We start from the raw sequence: 21,360 nt of genomic DNA, 5'->3' as shown, positions 1-21,360 counted from the left end.
CTCCAGTAAGTCAAGGTGCTGGGATAGAGGCAGAAAAGGAGGCTTTTATTTTCTGTGAGGTGGGGAGCCAGTGGGCAGAATTCTGCTTCCTTGTGTGGTTCCAACTTCTTGGTGACACATGAAGAGGAGAACAAACCTTTCCTATCAGAGTCCCCTTGGGGCTGATGGAGAAGAGGCAGGATGGAGCCATCAGTTGTCAGCAGTGAAACATAAAATAATATACAGTGTGGCTACCAAATCCACGTAATAACCATAAAAATGAGCAAATATGAGACCGAGGGTCATTATTTGTGAACAACAACCATATCTACATAAAATGAGTAGAAAACAATTGATTATAACAAGGAGGAGAAGGAGGGGGAAGAGGAGGAGCATAAAATGAGGAGGACGATGATGACTATTGACTGAGACAGGGGCCCTGGTCCAATGAAATGAAAGCTCCTCATACAAACACACAATCACTACAGCCCTTCCAGTGAGGAGTGTCCACACTTCCCAGTAAATGTTGAGAGATTTCATAAATGGGACCCAATGAATTATGCAGTTTCTGTACTCTATGTTGAGACCAGATCAGTATTGATCCCAAAGGTGTCCAAGTGCAGATCCCCTGGATGTGGGAATGTGTTACCTTCTAGAAAAGAGACACTGTGAGAATGTGCATGTAGGAAACAGGGATCCCCTTCCCACCAGTTTGCAATGACATACTCCTTATTTCTCTTGATCCCTGCCTGCATGATCTTTAACATTTCTATTTCTCACACACTCCTGTTCATTAATATTCAGGCATTTCCTATGACGATACAAGCTGTATCTCTCATGCCCTGCACTTCCTTCTGGGCCTTCACTGGAAGAGGCTTTAAACCCACATGTCCAGTAACTCTCTGTCCGGAACATCAGGAATATTTCTGTCATGTGACTCAAAACAAGTCCATCTCCTCCCCTCACCCATTTCCACAGTCAAGTCCAGATTTATGGGTAGTTTCCCAGCAGCACTCCCCTCTGGTACCAGAACCTGCTCCATTCCCTGTGGCTGCTGTAGCCAATCCACATGGACAGTGGAGGCTCAGCATTTTCTCGGGAGTTCTTTGTAAAATCACCCTTAACCTGACCCATCAAAGAAAATACTGATGAATTGAACTGTAATAAAATGAAAATCATTTGTTCCTCCAAATATTCCATCAATGAAATTAAATTATTAGCTTAGCAAAAGAATATATTTCTGAATCATGTGCCTAGTGCAGAATGTGTGCATTGCACATTAAGGATGTGATATGTTAGGGAGAGAGCCCAGCATCCTCTGACCACTGTGAGCACCCCAGGGACATGGCAGAGGGAGGCTGGGATGAGGGTTTCCTGACAAGGTTGAAGTTCCCTTTCCTGTGAGAAAATATGTGCTAGGAATTCTCCAATTTCCCTTACTGTGATCCCCAACATCACTGACAACACTAGACTGAGAAATCAGGTCACTTAACAGGCCGCATACATTGTTCAAGATATGAAAGATTCTCAGTGGTACACATGCATAATCACTCCCTTTATCTCTTATCTTTTATCCAGGTTAAAACATGATTATTTCAGATGTGGTTATTTTAGGGTGTCTGCAATATGCTATGGTTTGCATAAGGGAAGAGTTTGCACAGTGTGTCACATTAAGAGTTCCAACATCAAGAATCAAGGGTCTCCCTTTTTCTTGTGGTTGGGAAGCAAGTACTCATATGAAATATAAATGAAGACAATGTGACAAAAAATATGGCTGTGCTTTCTTTTTAAAATATTTTACACCAGGTGAACCTAATTAGCATATAAAATGATAATGATAAACATTTATTACTTGTAGATATATGTAATTATTGGATTCAGAAGCTAAACAAATGCTAAACCGTATTAAATGTGTTTGAAAGATGAATGAGAATTTACCAGTGAAACATACTTATCTAGTTCAACATTTCTTCTTCTGCTCAGGTGAGGTTGTCCTTGACCTAATTCCAATGTGCTTCATGACCCAGGTAGTTCCCTGTGCCTGACTTCCATGGTGAGTGAGGTCAAGGAAAGAGATGCCCCAACATGGACCCCAAAATGATCAGGGAATACAGACCTCAGTCCCTCTACTTAGAAGGAAAATGCTTCCCCATATGCAAATATCTGTTCAAGCTCCAGGGTAAATCCTCTTCTGGGCTGTGCAGGCTCACAGCTCTCTCCTCACACAGGGCTGAGGTCTCTGGGAAGGCAGAGTTATGGTCTAGAAGAAGATGAGTCTGCTGGGTCTTGTCCTGTGCCTGGTGACAACTTATCAAGATGAGGGTCTCAGGGGTCATACAGGGGTCATGGGATGGCTGTGACTGCAGGTGACTGACAGGGACTGATGCTCCTTGTCCCCAGGTGTCCTGTCCCAGGTGCAGCTGCAGGAGTCGGGCCCAGGACTGGTGAAACCTTCACAGACCCTCTGCATCACCTACACTGTCTCTGGATTCTCTCTAATGAGCTATGGTGTGAATGGGACCTGCCAGGCTCTGAGAAAGGGACTGGAGTGGGTTGGGGTTATATGAGGTTATGGGGGTACAAACTATAACCCCACACAGAAATCCAGACTCAGCACCACCAGGGACACATCCAAGAGCCCGGTTTATTTCCCATTGAACAGCCTGAGAGCCAAGGACACCGCCATGTATTACTGTGCTAGACAAAGTGAGGGGAAGTCAGTGTGAGCCCAGACACAAACCACCCTGAGGGAGAAAGCAGGGCTGGTTATAGGGGGTGCTCAGGACACCAGGGGGCGCTCCTGATCCCTGAAGCCCAGGAACAAGGGTAGAGGGAGGTGGGGAAGAAAGGGGCTTCATGGAAAAAAATCGTGTACCAATCAATAATTGCTTTAAATGTAAATGGCTTAAATGCTACAACCAAAAGACTTAGGGTAGCTGATCAGATAAGAAAGCAAGATTCACATCTATGCTGTCCACAACTGACATACTCCAGAATGAGATACAGAAAAGTAAAGGCTGAAAAAAGAAATTTCATGCAAATGGAAATGAAAAAAAAAAAAAAAACTGGGGCTGCAATACTTATATCTGACAAAACAGACTTTGAAACAAAGACTATAAAAAGAGACAAATAAATACCCTACATAATAATAAAAGGAGCAATCCAAGAAGTGGGTATAACGCTGGTAAACATTTATAAACTCAACAAAGGAGGACCTAAATATGTAAAGAAAATCTTGAGTCTGGCCTGTATGGCTCAGTGGTTGAGTTCTGACCTATGAATCAGGATGTCACAGTTGGATTCCCAGTCAGGGCACATGCCCATATTTCAGCCTCTTTCCCCAGAGCAGGCCCAGGTTAGCCGATCAATGATTTTCTCTCATTGTTGACGTTTCTTTCTCTCTCTCCCTCTCCCTTCCTCTATGAAATCAATAAAAATACATTTTAAAAAATCAAATCTTGAAGGACATGAAGGGAGAGATTGACAGGAATACTTACATTGTATTGGACTTTAACACCCCATTGACATCAATGGATGGATGTTCCAGACAGGAAATCAACAAGAAAACACAGATTTTCAATCACATACTAAAGCAGATGGATTTAATTGAAATATTCAGAGCATTCCACCCCAAAGCAGCAGAATATACATTCTTTCCATGTGCCCATGAAACATTTTCTAGGATAGACCACATGTTAGTACACAAAGCAAATCTCAATAAGTTTAAGAAGATTGAAATCATATTGAGCACCTTCTCTGACTATAATGTTATGAAATTATAAGTCAACCACAAGAAGAAAAACAAAAACAAAAACAGAGCAACACACAAAGTCACTGAGGCTAAGGAACATGTTACTGAACAATGAATAGGTTATCAGACAGACCAAGGAAGAAATCAAAGTTACCTTAAAACAAATGAAAATGAGAACACAACAACCCAAATCTATGGGACACAGAACAAGCAGTTATAATAGGGAAATCCAAACCAGCATAGGTTATCAGACAGACCAAGGAAGAAATCAAAGTTACCTTAAAACAAATGAAAATGAGAACACAACAACCCAAATCTATGGGACACGGAACAAGCAGTTATAATAGGGAAATCCAAACCAGCACAAGCCCGCCTTAGGAAACAGGAACAAGGATACCAATCTAACACTACACCTAAAGGAACGGGGTAAAAAACCTGGAGTGAGTACAAGGAAGGAAAAAATAAAGACCATAGAGGAAATAAACAAAACACAATCTAAGGAAATTAATGAAACTAAGAGTTGGTTCTTTAAAAAGATAGACTAGATTGACAAACTATTAAACAGAGTAGTCAAGAAATAAAGAGAGATGACTCAAATAAATAAAATGAAAAATAAAAGTGAAGTAACAACTAACACCATAGAAATAGAAAGGGTTATAATAATCTATTATGAACAACCATATATCAAAGTATTGGAAAACATGGGTGAAAATGCTAAATTTCTAGGAACATGTATCCTTTCAAAACTGATTCAGAAACAATAAGAAAATCTAAATAGACCAAATTAACCTAATGAAATCAAAGCAGGAATTAAAACACTCCCAGCAAACAAAAGTCCTGCACCAGATTCCTTCACAGGTGAACCTAACCAGACATTCAAAAAAGCACTAACACCAATGTTTCTCAAAATATTACCAAAATTCAAGAAGAAGAAAATCTCGCAAGCTGCCTTCCACTGTCCACATCCTCCCTAGGTCTGTCTGAGTCCCTGAGCTTCATGGCCAGAGCCCTGCTGACTCTCCCCAGCTGTTCCCACAGCGTCAAGGGCAGATCAGACCCTGTAAAAGCCACCTGCCCCCCTTCATCCACCAGCACCCCTCTCACAGGTGCATGCAGCTGTGGACACCCCAGGACAGGTCACAGACAGGAGACCTGAAGCTGATCCAGGACATGGTGACAGCGGTCCCAAGGGTCACATGCAGACATCAGATTTCCAATAACAAATTTTTTCATAACCTAAACTTAATTATTCCTCAGTCATTAGCCATATCTAACCCTTAAGCACGCCTGGTCATGAGGGGGATTCTTCTATATCCCAATGTATGAAACTGTATCTACAACAGAGTCTAGAGAATAAGCACCACAGAGGAGACAGTGCAGCTGCTAAACATCCAGCAACAAACTCCCCTGAAGAAATAGGACCCAGGAGCTGTGTCTCTACAGTTCATGCTTCGGGTTCCCAGGGACCCACACAAACACTCCTCTCTCCCCCAACACTTGATCCACTGGCTCTAGGTTCACACTCTTGTCTTGGTTTATCCTCTGATCACTTTGTAGTGTAAATAGTATCGAATGAAACTTCCCATCTCCTGAACATGAACCTGCTGCACTTTTAGTTATCGCATTTGAAGGTTAATTTCTCTTTCTTTTCATTACTGGTGACTGTCGAAGGAATCCATCATTTTTAATCCTTCTCTTTTTTTGTACAGGTGAGCTGGAGTGATTGGTCCCAGTGTGGAGAACATAGGCCAGATGCCGGGAATTATTAAACATACATGCATCCTTGGACATGTCACATTCTGATATGGTGTCATTTGTACCAGCATCCAACCCCAGATTCCTATATAGCAGGAGGACATGCAAATATGTCCTCCTCTGCTCATAAAAGCCAGCCCAGCCCTGACCCTGCAGCTCTGGGACAGGAGCCCAGCCCCGGGATCCCCAGGTGTTCCCATTCCCTGATCAGGACTGAACACAGACCACTCACCATGGGGTTTTGGCTCAGCTGGGTTTTTCTTGTGGCTCTTTTAAGAGGTAATTTATGGAGAAAAAGAAAGACTGAGTATGTGAGTGGATGTGAATGAGAGAAACAGTGGACGTGTGAGAGTTTCCTGACCAAGATGTCTTTGTGTTTGCAGGTGTCCAGTGTGAGGTGCAGCTGATGGAGTCTGGGGGAGGCTTGGTGCTGCCTGGGGGGTCTCTGAGACTCTCCTGTGCAGCCTCTGGATTCACCTTCAGTAGCTACTGGATGCACTGGGTCCGACAGGCTCCAGGGAAGGGGCTGGAGTGGTTATGTCAAATAAATCCTGTTGGAAATACCACATACTATGCAAACTCTGTGAAGGGCAGATTCACCATCTCCAGAGACAATGCCAAGAACATGCTGCATCTGCAAATGAGCAGCCTGAGAGCTGAGGAATCTGCCTTGTATTACTGTGCAAGACACACAGTGAGGGGAAGTCAGTGTGAGCCCAGACACAAACCTCCCTGCAGCAGAAGCTGTGACCACAAGGGGGGGCTCAGGGTCCCTGAACACAAGAATTATCCCAGCAGCAGGAGCATTTGGAGGTTTGGTTTCCTGTGTGGTTTCCCCTTCATGTCACAGTTTCCCTCAGGGAACCTCTGGATTCCTGACTCTGCACTTACCTCTGATGTCTCTGAGTTAGAAAGTCTGTTGTAAACAGAGACAACTTTCTCACGTGGAGAAACTGCAGAGTGTCTTTCTGAGATGAGCCCAAATGACAATTCATCATCAAATGTCTGACCTGCATCAGCTAAATCTAACCAGAGTCTCTCCTGACTCAACAGTGCATCTCAGCTCCATGCATCTCAGGGTCCCACCAGCTAGAAACAGAACTCGTGTGTTCTGGACAGTGGGCACCTGAAGCCTATGAATGCAAAGCTGGAGAAGAAGGACCCCGGTGGTGACAGTCATTGACTTGGCATCATACTCATAGCATCAGGAGTTGGTGATACCAAGCAGAAGCAGAGGAATCCACGGCAGCTTAGTATGGGCGACCAGGATGATGATAAACACACACACCAAGAGACATGGAATGTTTAGTATGCACAGAGTTGAAATCTCTGAGAAGCATGCTTTGGTGGAGCCAGGAAAGGGGACTGACTGAGGAATTTTATTTTGTCAAGGTGGTGGGACAGGAGGAGGAATCCTGCTTCCAGGGGCTTTTGTGAGTTCAACCTCTTATTGACATCTGGAAAGGAGACCCAACCTTTCTTTTCAGATTCCTATGTGGGGAAGGAAGGATCCATTAGTTTTCAACAATCAAACGAACAAGAAAATAAAGTATGGCTACATATTTTATTCACAATTAAAAAAATTGAGCAAACACTGAGACAAATGGTCATTATGTGTATACAACAACAGCGTCTACTGTAACTAAAAAAAATAATTATAAATAGCCATATGATGATAATGGTGGCGGTGATGATTCTGATGACCATAGAATTGGACAGGGTCCTGATCTATTGTCCTGGGAGGGATCTCTCCCCTGTCCAAAACCATAAGTTGTTTGGAAGGCCTTGTAACAACTCTTAGGTGTGGTAGTTGTGGTTTCAATGTCCAATGACATTTTCCTTATTTCTCTTATTCCCTCCCTGCTGATTTTTTAAGTTTTCAATTTCTAAGAAACTCCTGCTCATAAATATTCTGGTATTTCCTCCCGTCTTACAAGCTGTCTCTATCATGCCCTGCACTTCCTTCTGGGGCTTCACTAGGGGAGGCTTTAGACCCACATGTCCAGTAACTCTCTGTCCATGAACATCAGGCATATTTCTGTCATGTGATTCAAAACAGTCCAGCTTCCTCCCCTCACCCAGTTCCACAGTCAAGTCCAGATTTATGGGTAGTTTCCCAGCAGCACTCCCCTCTGGTACCAGAACCTGCTCCAGTCCCTGTGGCTGCTGTAGCCAATCCACATGGACAGTGGAGCTCAGCATTTTCTGGGGAGTTCTTTGTAAAATCACCCAAAACAGGTCCCATTAAAGACAATAATTATGAATTGAACGTTAATATAAGTAAAAACAATTGTGCCACCAAATATACTCCATCATGGAAATTAAATAACTAGCTTAGCAGGAGAATATCTTTCTGAATAATGTGCCTGATGGGGAATGTGTTCACTATACATCAATGATGTTGTAGGTTATGGGGGAGAGCCTGGCACCCTCTGACCACAGTGAGCATCCCCAGAGATGGGGCACAGGGAGTCTGGGAATGAGGGTTTCCTGACAATGTTGAAGTTCCTTTTCCTGTGAGAATATGTATGCTAGGAATTCTCCAGTTTCCCTCACTTAAACCCCAACATCACTGATAACACTAGGCTGAGAAATCAGGTCACTTAACAGGCTGCCATATCATTTCAACATATAAAAGATTCTCAATTATGCACATGCATAATCACTACTTTCATTTATTATCTCTTCTCCAGGTTAAAACATGATTCTTTCTGATGTGATTAGTTTGTGATCTTTGCAATATTTCCTGTGCTTCCATAAGGAAAGAGTTTGCACAGTGTGATATAACTCAATAAAAAGTTTCAACATCAAGGATCAAGGGTCTCCCTTTCTGGTGCTTGTGAAGCAGTTACTCATATCAAAGTAAAGAAATGAAGAAAACATGGCATTAAAGATGGCTGTTTTTAATATTTTTACACTAAAGTAAACATAATTAGAGTATAAAATGACAATGCTATATGTAAGTGTTGGATTTCAGAAGCTAAACAAATGCTAAACCCTATTAAATTTGTTTGAAAGATTAATAAGAACTTACCAATGTAACGTATTCATCTAGTCCAACATTTCTTCTTATGCTCAGGTGAGGTTGTCCTTGACTGAATTCCAATCAGCTTAATGACCCAAGTAGACAATGTCCCTGACTTACATGGTGAGTGAGGTCAAGGAAAGAGATGCCCCCACTTGGGCCCCAGAAAGGCCAGGGTAGTATAGCCTCAGACCCCACACTTATAGGAAAGGCTGCCCCACATGCAAATTTCTCTTCAAGCTCCAGGATAAATCATCTCCTGGGCTGTGCAGGCTCACAGCTCTCTCCTAACACAGGGCTGAGGTCTCTGGGAAGGCAGAGCTGTGGTCTAGAAGAAGATGAGACTGCTGGGTCTTCTCCTGTGTCTAGTGTAAGCCTCTGAAGGTGAGGATCTCAGGGGTCAGACAGGGGTGATGGGGTGGCTGTGACTGCAGGTGACTGACAGGGACTGATGCTCCTTGTCCCCAGGTGTCCTGTCCCAGGTGCAGCTGTGGGAGTGGGGCCCAGGACTGGTGAAGCCCTCGCAGACCCTCTCTGTCACCTGCGCAGACCATGGAGTTTCCATCACAACCAGTGGTTACTGCTGGAGCTGGATCCGCCAGCCCCCGGGGAAGGGGCTGGAGTGGATGGGGTGCATATGCCATGATGGAAACACTTACTACAGCCCCTCCCTCAAGAGCCGAACCTCCATCTCCAGAGACACATCCAAGAACCAGGTCTCCCTGCAATTAAGTTCTGTGACCACAGACGACACAGCTGTGTATTACTGTGCAAGAGACACGGTGAGGGGCAGTCAGTGTGAGCCCAGACACAAACCTCCCTGAGCTTATAGCAGGGCTGGGCTGCCAGGGGCGCTCCGGACACCAGGGGGCACTCAGGAGCCACCAGCACAGTAAGCAGCCCCAGGAATAGGGGCAAAGGGAGTTGGGGAGGGAAAGGCCTTCTTGTTGGCCTAAGGATTTCCTCTCAAGCTCTCAGCTGCCTCCAGGGAAGATTCTTCCTTCTCATATTCTCACTGCAGACAACAAGGAAGAAGAGACATTATCTGTTTGCAGGTGTAATGTTGGCAGTGACATGGGCTTTTTCATGAAGTCTCCACAGATTCTAAAATTGACTTTTTTCACAGCCTTTTCAATGTTTTGCTGAGTGTAAATTCCGCAGGTGGGTTTCTGGGATTGGGCTGTGTGCACAGTTCTGCATCCATCCCTCCTGGGTCACAGCTACCCTCAGTGCCTGACTCTCCATTTGCCCTCCCTCCTGGTTCCAGGGGCAGTCCCACTGCTGAAAGCCCTGAGCACACTCAGGGCTGGGGGACCTCACCCTCCCTCTCTGGGTCCACATTCATAAGCACAGGGAACCCCCACATCGGTCCACATGAGGGACCCCTGCTGTCCTGCAGGAAGCAGTGCTAACCCCACAGTAGAGACAGGTGACCCTGAGGGCTGGGATGTGCATTATAGAACTCATCCCTCCAGCTTTCCTCCTGATCCAAGGTTTTCTAGCTTCACTGTGGGTGAAATGTCCATCAGCAGCATGTTGGAAGCCTAGAAGCATCCATGGGACCCCTAGTGTCCACACCGTCCTCTTACTACTTACCAAGGAAACAGCGTCTCATAGACACACACAATCATGCACAGAGTGACACATGCACACAGTTGCACACTCACTTATGGAAAATACATGCATTCACACATGAGCAGTGATACAAAACTGTCCATGTAGTTACACACTGTACTTTATGAATTCTATATACAAAAACACAATTATGTTTCATTCTCTTGGATGTCATATGAAATATGTGGTCTTCAGGCAACTATTATTTCAACAATGACCATGCCCTGTGAAGACCAACAGTTGTATTTTTCAGTCTATTTAGTAGGAGCTCAAATTAGGAGTTGCATCCCAACTTTGCTAGATTGCTACAAAATTAAAAAAAAATGATTATTGAAATAAAAGCCAAGGACCCAATGGATTCAAGGGGGGAATTCTACCAGAATTTCAAATAAGAATTAATATATTTTAGTCAACTCTTGAACTCTACCAAGAATTAAAAGAAGACATTTCCAAACAAATTTATTGAGGTGACCATTACACTCATATCAAAGCCAGTAAAAACATACAAAATGACAGGTCAGTATCCCTGATGAACATACATGCAAAAACCCTCAACAATATACTAGAAAACTTAACAGCACATTGAAAGGACCATTTAACATGATCAAGTGGGATAGAATCCTAGCATGCAAGGATGGTTCAACATATGTAAACCAATAACTGTGATACACCTCATCCACAGAATGTAGGGTAAAGTATACCATCATATAAATAGATACAGACAGAATAAAGTCTTTAAAATTGAAAATCCCATAAGAATTATAATTTTTAACAGATAGTTGTAGAATTGATAGGCCTCAATATTTTAAAGGCTACATTTGAGATCAAAACAAGCGACATCATGCTACACAGAGAAAATTTCAAAGCTTTTATTCTTACATTGGGACCAAGGCAAAGGCTCCCCTGTAACTACCTCTATACGTCAAAACTAGAAGTCCTTTTCAGAATAATTAGACAAGAAAAAAGAAATTTTAAATGTCTAAATCAGAAAAAAAACAGTTAAGCTGTTTTTTTTCTTATCTGTATGCAGATGACGTGATTTTGTACATAGAAAACCCTAATAACTGTATGAGAAACTAATATAACTAATATTCAGGAAAGATGTAATATACAAAACCAACACAGAGATGACTTTTGCTCCTGCTCACTCCCAACAAAGTGTCTTCAATAAGTGGGGCTGTTTCTGAGGAAAGTGAGGGAAGAAAACTTGAACTGGCTAAACAACAATGTGATGACAACCTAATGAAACAAGAACCCTGGACCTGTCTTGGTTAATCCCCCATCATGTTCCTGGGTTGCTTACCCCCAATGTGGCACTGAATCAGGTACAGGTTCCCTTTGACCCCCATAATGTGGGGACATGGTGATAGGGTTCCCAAGGGTCACTTGCAAACATCTGTGTTAGGGTTTGGCTAGTGACTCATGCTGTGCGAGAATTCACAACTAAATGGAGAGATACAGAAAGAAATAGTGTTTCACATTCCAGACAAGGAAACAGCTGGTGTATCACTAGTCAATACAGGGCAGGAACAAAATGCAGCCTTTACCTTAAAGAGTAATGTCTGCTGTTGCTATGGGACAGGAAAGGGAGAAGGATTGAGGGCTGAAGTTGAGACAGTTTATTTGCTTTCAAGGAAACAGTCTGGCAGATGTCCTAGGGAGGTGTCTCATCTGCATTTATCCCAAGCTTGTAAAACATGCTTAGAGCAAAAGGTAGAGGATTCACAAAGACGCTTTTTGAATTGGAGGGGTGAAGGGAACTTTCTATTAACTAGAGACTCATTGGTGTGATTTATCCCAGAGATCTGAAAATAGCAGGGAGAATGGGGATGTAAGAATGCTGCCTTGAGAATAGCTTATCCTCGCCCACAGTTTGAACAGATGAGCTGTCTGCATCAGAGAACCTAACAATTTTGAGGTTTAATTATCTGGTGCTTCTCATAAATTATGGTGGCCAAAGCAGAGAAAAAGAAAGGCCCTTTTCCATTAATTACAATCAGGTTTCCAATCATGACATTCTCATGTCCAAAACTTAATTATTTCTAAATCATTACTAGACATTTTCATCTAGACAGATCTGGTTATGATGGAGATTCTTCTATATCCCAATGTATGAAGCTGGATCTACAACAGAGTCTAAATTTCCTACTACGACCAAGGACACACAGGTACAGGGCCTCTGTTTCATTAGGTTGTGATCTCCTTGTTGGTTAGCCAGTTCACGTTTTCTTACAACACATTCAGCACCAGACTTGCCTGAAGGAATAGGACCCATGAGCTCTGTCTGTGTCTCTATAGTTCATGCTTCTGTTTTCCAGGGACCCACACAGACCCTCCTCTCTCCCCCAACACTTGGTCCACTAGCTCTAGGCTCACACTCTGGTATTAGTTTATCCTCTGATCACTTTGTGGTGGAAATAGTGTCAGATGGAACTTCCCATCTCCTGAACATGAACCTCCTGCACTTTTACTTATTTCTTGTATTATGAGGGTTGCTTTCACTTGGTTGTCATTACTGGTGACTGCAAAAGACATCTCTCATTTTGAACCCTCCTCCCTTTCTTTTTATGAAAACTTTCTCACCTGGGTCTGGATACAGGTCCACTATAGCAGTTGGGTCCAGTGGGGAGAGCAGATCCAACACCAGAACTCCCTATAGAGTAGGAGAACTGACCCTGCAGCTCTGGACAGAAGCCCAGCCCCGGGATCTCCAGGTGTTCCCATCCTTGATGAGGACTGAACATAGACCACTCACCATGGAGTTTTGGCTCAGCTGGGTGTTCCTTGTTGCTCTTTTAAGAGGTCAATTGTGGAGAACAAGAAACACTGCGTATGTGATTGGACATAAGTGAGAGAAACAGTGGGAATATGAGAGTTTTCTGACTAGGATGTCTTTGTGTTTGCAGGTGTCCAGTGTGAGGTGCAGCTGGTGGAGTCTGAGGGATGCTTGCTGCAGTCTGGGGGTTTTATGAGATTCTCCTGTGCAGCCTCTGGATTCCCCTTCAGTAGCTACCATATGAACTGGTTCTACCAGGCTCCAGGGAAGGGGCTGGAGCCAATTTGTGCTATTACTGGTAATGGTGGTAGCACATACTATGCAGACTCTGTGAAGATCTGATTCACCATCTCCAGAGACAATGCCAAGAACACACTGTATCTGCAAATGAAAAGCCTGAGAGCCATGGACACGGCTGTGTATTACTGTGTGAGAGACACAGTGAGCGGAAGTCAGTGTGAGCCCAGACAAAGACTTCCCTTCAGCAGAGGCTGTGGCCAAGATGGGGCACTCAGGGTCCTTGAACACAAGTACCATCCCAGTAGCAGGTGCAGTTTAATGATTGGGCTGGTGTCCTGTGTGGTTCCTTTTAATGTCACATTTTCCCTCAGGAAAACTCTCTGGATTCTTGATTCTGAGCTTACCTCTCTCTGAAGTCTCTGAGTTAGTAAAGTCTGTTGTAAAGAAAGACAACTTCTTCACATGGACTAATATCAGAGAATCTCTTTCAGACCCTTGTGCCAAATACCAAATACTGATTAAATCTTTTGACTCAAGTCAGCTAAATACAACTAGAGGCTCTGCAGACTCAACAGTGCCTCTCAGCACAACACAGCTCAGGGTGCCAGCCAGCCAGCAGCAGGACATGATCATGTTGCACAGTGGACACTGGAGGCATGTGACCTGAAAGCTAGAGATGAAGAATCCCTGGTTGTTACAATCACTGCCTTGTCATCTTGCTCACCAAGGTAGGTGACACCAGGCAGAGGCAGAGGGAACCACAGAAGCTTGTTTCAAGTCCATGCCAATGAGAAATACACACACCATGCAGACATGGAATGACTATTATGTACATATTTGAAGTCTCTGGGAAGTACAGGAAAGGCCCTTCAGTAGGTCAGACCTGTCTTGATGGAGTCAGAAAAGGAGACTGGCTTTTTGCTTTATTATTTTCAAGCTGGTGGGGGAGGGAAGGAATTCTGCTTCCAGGAGTTTGAATGGTTTCAATCTCCCAATCACATCTAAAGACAAAACCATTATTTCTTATCAGATTTCTACTGTGTGGCAGATGGAGAAGAGGCAAGAAAAAGCCATCAGTTGTCAGCAGTCCAACAAAAATTAAAATAGGGTATGGCTACCTATTTTACTTAACAACTATACAAACTGCAAACATTGAGATAAGGTGTCATTATGTGTGTTCAAAATCCAGGGCTACAGAAAATGAGAGGAATGAGGAAGCAAATGAGGATGAGGATGATGAAGGTGATCAGGATGAGGATGATGTTGGTGATGGTGATGGAGGAGGTGATGGTGATGATAAAATTGGACAGAGGTTGTGGTCCAATGTCTTTGTGAAAATCTGTAGTTTATCCAAAGGTCATCAGTTTTCAGAAGGCCTTGTGTCAACTTAGAGTTGGGCCTTTAGGGTTGAATTTCCCAATGACAGCTAAGGAGAAGACACCTGCTTTCTTTTCCTATAAAGTCATTGTGTGTGGACAACCAGCTTGTCTATAGAAAATAAGAAGAATGATTATCAGTAAGGAAATGGTGATGATGGTGGTGATGATAATATTGATGATGATTTAGACAAGGCTCAATAGGAGAAAGGGGAGACTTATGTAACACTTCAAACAAGAAAGTTTTTTTTTTAAAGAATCACACACTTAAAAAAGGACAACGACCACAGATTTAGACAGGGATTTGGTCCAATGAAATGATGGTTCCACATACAGTCACACCATGACCATGGCTCCTCCAGTGAGAGGTGTCCACTCTTCCTTGTAAGGGTTCAGAGCAGGGGTCCTCAAACTATGGCCCGCAGGCCACATGCGGCCCGTCAAAAACATTTATCCGGCCCGCCGGGTGTTTTTGCCGCCGCTGCCTGTCTTGCTTAGCAGCCAACTCGTCCCGGGCCTGCAGTGCGCATGTGTGGAAAGTCTGAGGGACAGTGAACTGGCCCCCTGTTTAAAAAGTTTGAGGACCTCTGGTTCAAAGATTTCAAAAATGCGACCCCAATGAATTATGCAGCTTGGATGATGCATGGTGAGACCATGTGAGTAAGGATCATAAAGGTGTCCAAGTACAGACCCCTGGACATCAGAAGGTGTGAGGTCTATAGTGATGTTCTAGAACAGAGACACTGTGAGAATGTCCATGTAGAAAGAGGGATCCCCTTCCCACCAGTTTGCAATGACACGTTCCTAATTTCTCTTGATCTCTACCTGAATAATCTTTCACATTTTTATTTCTAACAAATTCCTGTTCATACTTATGTAGGTAATTCCTACAATGATACAAGCTGTCTCTATCATGCCTTACACTTCCTTCTAGGCCTTCACTGGAGGAGGCTTTTTAAAAGTATATATTTATTGATTTCAGAGAAAAGGGAGAGGGAGAGAGAGATAGAGACATCTATGATGGGAGAGAATAATTGATTGATTGCCTCCTGCATGCCCCCTATGGGGGATTGAGCCCGCAACCCAGGCATGTGCCTTGACTGGAATCAAACCTGAAACTCTTCTCTATCTATAGCCCAATGCTCTATCCATTTAGGCAAACCAGCTAGGGTGGAAGGATGCTTTAAACTCACATGCCCACTAACTGTCTGTCCATGAACAGCAGGCATATTACTGTCATGTGACTCAAAACAAGTCCAGCTTCCTCCCCTCACCCAATTCCACAGTCACGTCCAGAGTTATGAGTAGTTTCCCAGCAGTGCTCCACTCTGGTACCAGAACCTGCTCCAGTCCCTGTGGCTGCTGTAGCCAATCCACATGGACAGTGGAGCTCAGCATTTTCTGGGGAGTTCTTTGTAAAATCACCAAAAACAGGTCCCATTAAAGGAAATATTATTAAATTAGCCTTGGTCAAAATTAAAGAATTTTGTCTCATCAAAGATTCCATTAAGCAAAATAAAACATAACAAACACATAACAAACACATTTCCAAATCATATGTCTGATATGAGAACATATAAATTTCACATTAAGGATGTTATATGTTTGTGGGAGATCCCAGCACCCTGTGACCACAGTAAACTCCCAGGGGTAGGCAGAGGGAGGCTGGGGGTGAAGGATTCCTCTCAGGGTTGATTGAAGTTTCTTTTCCTGAGAGAAATTCTATGGTAGGAATTCTCTTCCCTCACCTCCCTCTGAGCCCCAACATCACTGATAACACTAAACTAAGAAAACAGTCAATGTTCTTCCATCATCATTTCAACATATGAATGATTCTGAGTTGTACACACACATAATCACTGATTTTATTTCTTGTCTTTCTCCACTCAAAGCCATGACTATTGCTGATGTAACTAGTTAGATGGTCTCTGCAATAGGCCATGGGCTTGCACAAAGGAAGAGTTTGCACAGGAAGCTGTAGACACAATCACAAAATTTCCTATAAGAATCAAGAATGTCCCACCTGCCTGTGCTTGGGAGGCAGGCTCTCAGATCAAAGTAACTTATAAATTAATGTATAAGATATTCAGAATGACTATCCTTTATCTTTTCTTTTTTGCACAAAGGTAGAAATTATTGGTATGAAATAAAAATTTGGAAATTGTAGACACTAGAGTGTTCTGATTCAGAAATGGTCTGAACAAATGCTAATCCCTTTTGCATCTGTTTGAAAGATGCATGAGAAGGTAAAAGTGTAACTTGCTCATCTAGTCCATATTTCTTCTTATGCTCAGAAAGGTGAGGCGGTGCTTTGACCTGAATCCAATGTGTCTCATGACCCACGTGGTCTCCTGTCCCTGACTTACATGTTGATTGAGATCAAGAGAAGAGGCACCCCAAACAGGCCCCAGAAAGACCAGGGTAGCCTGACCGCAGGCCCTTCACTTATAAGAAAAATGCTGCCCCTCATGCAAATTTCTGTTCAAGGTCCAGGGTAAATCTTCTCCTGGGCTGTGCAGGCTCACAGCTCTCCCCTCACATAGAGCTGAGGTCTCTGGGAAGGCAGAGCTGTGGTCTAGAAGAAGATGAGACTGCTGGGTCTTCTCCTGTGCCTAGTGACAGCCCCCCCAAGGTGAGGGTCTCAGGGGCCAGTCAGGGGTCATGGGATGGGGGTGACTGCATGTGACTGACAGGGACTGATGCTCCTTGTCCCAGGTGCAGTTGAAGGAGTCAGGCCCAGGACTGGTGAAGCCCTCACAGACCCTCTCCCACACCTGCACTGTCTCTGGTTACTCCATCACCAGTGATTACCGCTGGAATTGGATCCGCCAGCCCCCAGGAAAGGGGCTGGAGTGGATAGGGGACATACATTATGATGGAGACACTAAATACAGTCCCTCCCTCAAGAGCTGAACCTCCATCTCCAGAGACACATCCAAGAACCAGTTCTTCCTGCAGCTGAGCTCCGTGACCACGGAGGACATGGCTGTGTATTAGTGTGTGAGACACAGTGAGGGGAAGTCAGTGTGAGCCCAGACACAAACCTCCCTGAGCAAGGCAGCAGGGTTGGGATGCACGGGGCTCTCGGGACCCCAGGGGGCGCTCAGGACCCACAGCACAGAGAGCAGTCCTGGGAGCAGGGGCAGAGGGAGGTGGGAAGGAAGGGCCTTTTTGTTGGGCACAGGGATTTCCTCTCAAGCTCTCAGCTGCCTCCGGGGAGGATTCTTCCTTCTCATATTCTCACTGCAGACAGCAATGAACAAGGGACATTGTCTGTTTGCAGGTGACTTGTTTGCAGTGAAGGGGTCTCTCCTTCACCAAGTCTCCTTCACAAATTCTAAGTGACTTTTTTCACTAACTTTTCAATGTTTCACTGATGAGTGCAAACCCCGTAGGTATGTTGCTGGCATTGGGCTGTGTTCACTGCTCTGCCTCCATCCCTCCCTGGTCACAGCTCCCTCAGGGTCTGTCTCTCCATGTACTCTCTCCCATCCTGGTTCCAGGGAGATCACAGGGCCCTCCCTCTACTGAAAGTCTTGAGTACACTCAGGGCTGATGGACCTCACCCATCCTCTCTGGAAGAGCGGTCAGCTCAGTGCACCAAACACAGGGAGACCCCACATTCATCCACGGAGGGGCCCCTGTTGTCCTGCAGGAAGCAGTGCTAACCCCACAGTGGGGAGAGGTGACCCTGAGAGCTGGGATGTGCATCATAGAACGTGTCCCTTCAGCTTTTCTCCTGGATCCAAGGTTTTCTAACTTCACTGTGGGTGAGATGTGCATCAGGAGCATGTTGGGAGCCGAGGAGTTATCCATGGGACCCCCTGCATCCATACCCTCTTCTTACTACTTCCCCAGAAAACACAGAGTCACATAGTCCCACACATAGAGTCACAAGCAGTCAGAAACACATAGTTACAAATGCAGTCACACACAGTTGCATACTCATTTCTGGAAAAGACATGCATTCACACATGAACAGTGATATAAAACCATTCATGCCAATACACACTGTACTTTATGAATTCTAAATAAGAAAACATGGTTATATTTCATTCTCTTGGATGCCATATGCAATAAATATGTGGTTTGCAAGCAACTATTATTTCAACACTGACCACACTCTGTGAAGATCAGCAGTTGTGTTTTTCAGTCCACTTGGTAGGTGCTCAAATTAAGGGTTTGATCCCAATATTTCTAGATTATTATGACTTAAAAAAAAACCCACAATTTAAGTAATAGTGAAAACCTTCTAACAGAAAATAGCCAAGGGCCAAATGGACTCAAGGGTGAGTTCTACCAGAATTTCAAAGAAGAATTGATCACTTTTTAATCAACTCTTCTTGAACTCTTCCAAGAATTAAAAGAAGAGGCAACACTTCCAAAAAGATTTATTGAATTGAACATTACACTGATATCAAAGTCATGTAAGGACACACAAAAATGACAGATCAGTGTACCAGAGTAACATAAATGGAAAAATCTTCAATGATATTCTAGAAAACGTACCAGCACACAGAAAGGATAATATACCATGATCAAATGGGATACCATACCACCATGTAAGGATGATTCAACGTATGTAAATCAGAAAATGTGATACATCTCATCCACAGAATGAAGGAAAAAGTATACCACCATATAATTAGATACAGAATAAAGCTTTAAAATTGAAAATCATTTCAGACTTACAATTTTTAACAGATTAGGTGTACAAGTGATGGAACTCAATAGAATAAAGGCCACGTTTGAGACACCAAGTGACATCATGCTAGACAGAGAAAATTTTGAAGCTTTTCTTCTTACTTAAGGACCAAGACAAGGGCTCCCCTGTGACTACTTATATTCATCAAACTAGAAGTACTTGTCAGAATAATTAGACAAGAAAAGGAAATTTAAAATGTCTAAATCAAAGAGAAACAAGTTAAAATATTTCTCCTTATCTGTATGCTGATGACATGATCTTGTGCATAGAAAACCCTAAAAACTGTATGAGAAGCTAATAGAACTAGAATTCAGGAAAGATGTAAGATACAAAACCAACACACAAATGTCTTGTGCTCCTGCACACTCTAAACGAAATGTCATCATGACTCTAGGAAATATGTTGTCTGTTTCAGAAGAAAGTGAGAAAAGAAACTGTGAACTGGCCAAACATCAAGGAGATGACAACCTAATGAAACAAGAATCCTGGACATGTGTGTCCTCAGTCTTGGTTAATGCCCCATAATGTTCCCAGGTAGCTTTCCCCCCACTGTGGCACTGAGTCAGGTGCAGGTTCCATTTGACCCCATCATTGATGGATATAGTCACATTTGTCCAAAGGGTCAAAAGCAGACATCAGGTTTCCAATAGCAGGATTTTCATAACTTAAACATAATTACCCCCTCATCTTTACCTACAACTTCAGCACAACATCCTAGTTTTGACTGAGTTTCATCTACATCACCAATGATAGACACAGGTCTCACAAGTGAGCAGACAGAATAAACTCCACAAAGGAGGCTGTACAGTGACTACACATCAAGCACCAAACACTGAAGGACAATGAACCAGGAGCTCTGTCTGTGTCTCTAAATTTCATGCTTCTGGCTCCCAGGAACCCACACAGAAGCTCCTCTCTCCCCCATCACTTGGACCACTAGCTCTAGGTGAACACTTTGGTCTTAGTTTATCCTCTGATCACTTTGTAGGGAAAATAGTGTCAGATGGAACTTCCTGTCTCCTGAACATGAACCTCCTGCACTTTTACTTCTTTGTTGCATTATGAGGGTTGCTTTTCTTGGTTTCAATACTGGTGACTGCAAAAGGCATCTCTCATTTTAAATCTTCTCTCCTCTTTTCATGAATATTTTCTCTCCTGAGTCTTTGTACAGGTCACCTGCAGCATTTATATCCAGTGGGGAGGGCACAGGCCCAGATGTGGAAAGTAATTCTTAATATACAGCACCTTGGAAATTTCACACTCTAAGACCATGTCCGTAAGATCAGTGTATAACTCTAGAGCCTCCTATACAGTAGGAGGACACGCAAATAGGGGCCCCTCTGCTCATAAATATCAGCCCACCCCTCACCTTGCAGGTCTTGAAAAGGAGCCCAGCCCTAGGATCCCCAGTGTTCTCATTGCCAGATCAGGACCTAACACAGACCACTCACCATGAGTTTGGGCTTGGCTGGGTTTTCCTTGTGGCTCTTTTAAAAGGTAATTTATGGAGAGCTAGAAACACTGAGCATGGAGTGGACATGAGTGAGAGAAACAGTGGATGGGTGAGAGTTTCCTGACCAGGATGTCTTTGTGTTTGCAGGTGTCCAGTGTGAGGTGCAGCTGGTGGAGTCTGGTGGAGGCTTGGTGCAGCCTGGAGGGTCTCTGAGACTCTCCCGTGCAGCCTCTGGATTCACCTTCAGTAGCTACGGGATGAGCTGGATCCACCAGGCTCCAGTGAAGGGGCTGGAGTGGGAAGCAGTTATATGGAATGATGGAAGTCAGAAATACTATGCAGACTCTGTGAAGGGCTGATTCACCATCTCCAGAGACAACACCAAGAACACATTGTATCTTCAAATGAACAGCCTGGGAGCCCATGAAATGGCCATATATTACTGTGTGAAAGACACAATGAGGGGCAGTCAGACACAAACCTACCTGCAGGAGAGGCTGTGACCACCAGGGGGCACTCAGGGTCCCTGAACACAAGGACTATCACAGCAGCAAGTGTAATTGTAGGTTTGGGCTGGTTTCCTGTACGGTTTCCTCTTCATGTAACAATTTCCCTCAGGGAACATCTGGTTTCTTGACTCTGCACTTACCTCTAATGTCTCTGAGTTAAAAAGTCTGTTGTAAACA

At 43.8% G+C, this 21,360-nt stretch overlaps 1 pseudogene; it reads right to left on the bottom strand.

The window, feature by feature from the left end:
* Window positions 1–14,318: 14,318 nt before the first annotated feature.
* LOC102419970 overlaps window positions 14,319–21,360 on the bottom strand; it is a 48,786-nt pseudogene continuing 41,744 nt past the window's right edge.

Source organism: Myotis lucifugus, unplaced genomic scaffold (assembly GCF_000147115.1).
Source record: "Myotis lucifugus unplaced genomic scaffold, Myoluc2.0 scaffold_379, whole genome shotgun sequence".
In the NCBI taxonomy this organism is placed as follows: Eukaryota; Metazoa; Chordata; class Mammalia; order Chiroptera; family Vespertilionidae; genus Myotis; species Myotis lucifugus.
Note: the sequence above shows the minus strand (reverse complement) of the source record. Positions and strands in the feature narration are given on the sequence as shown.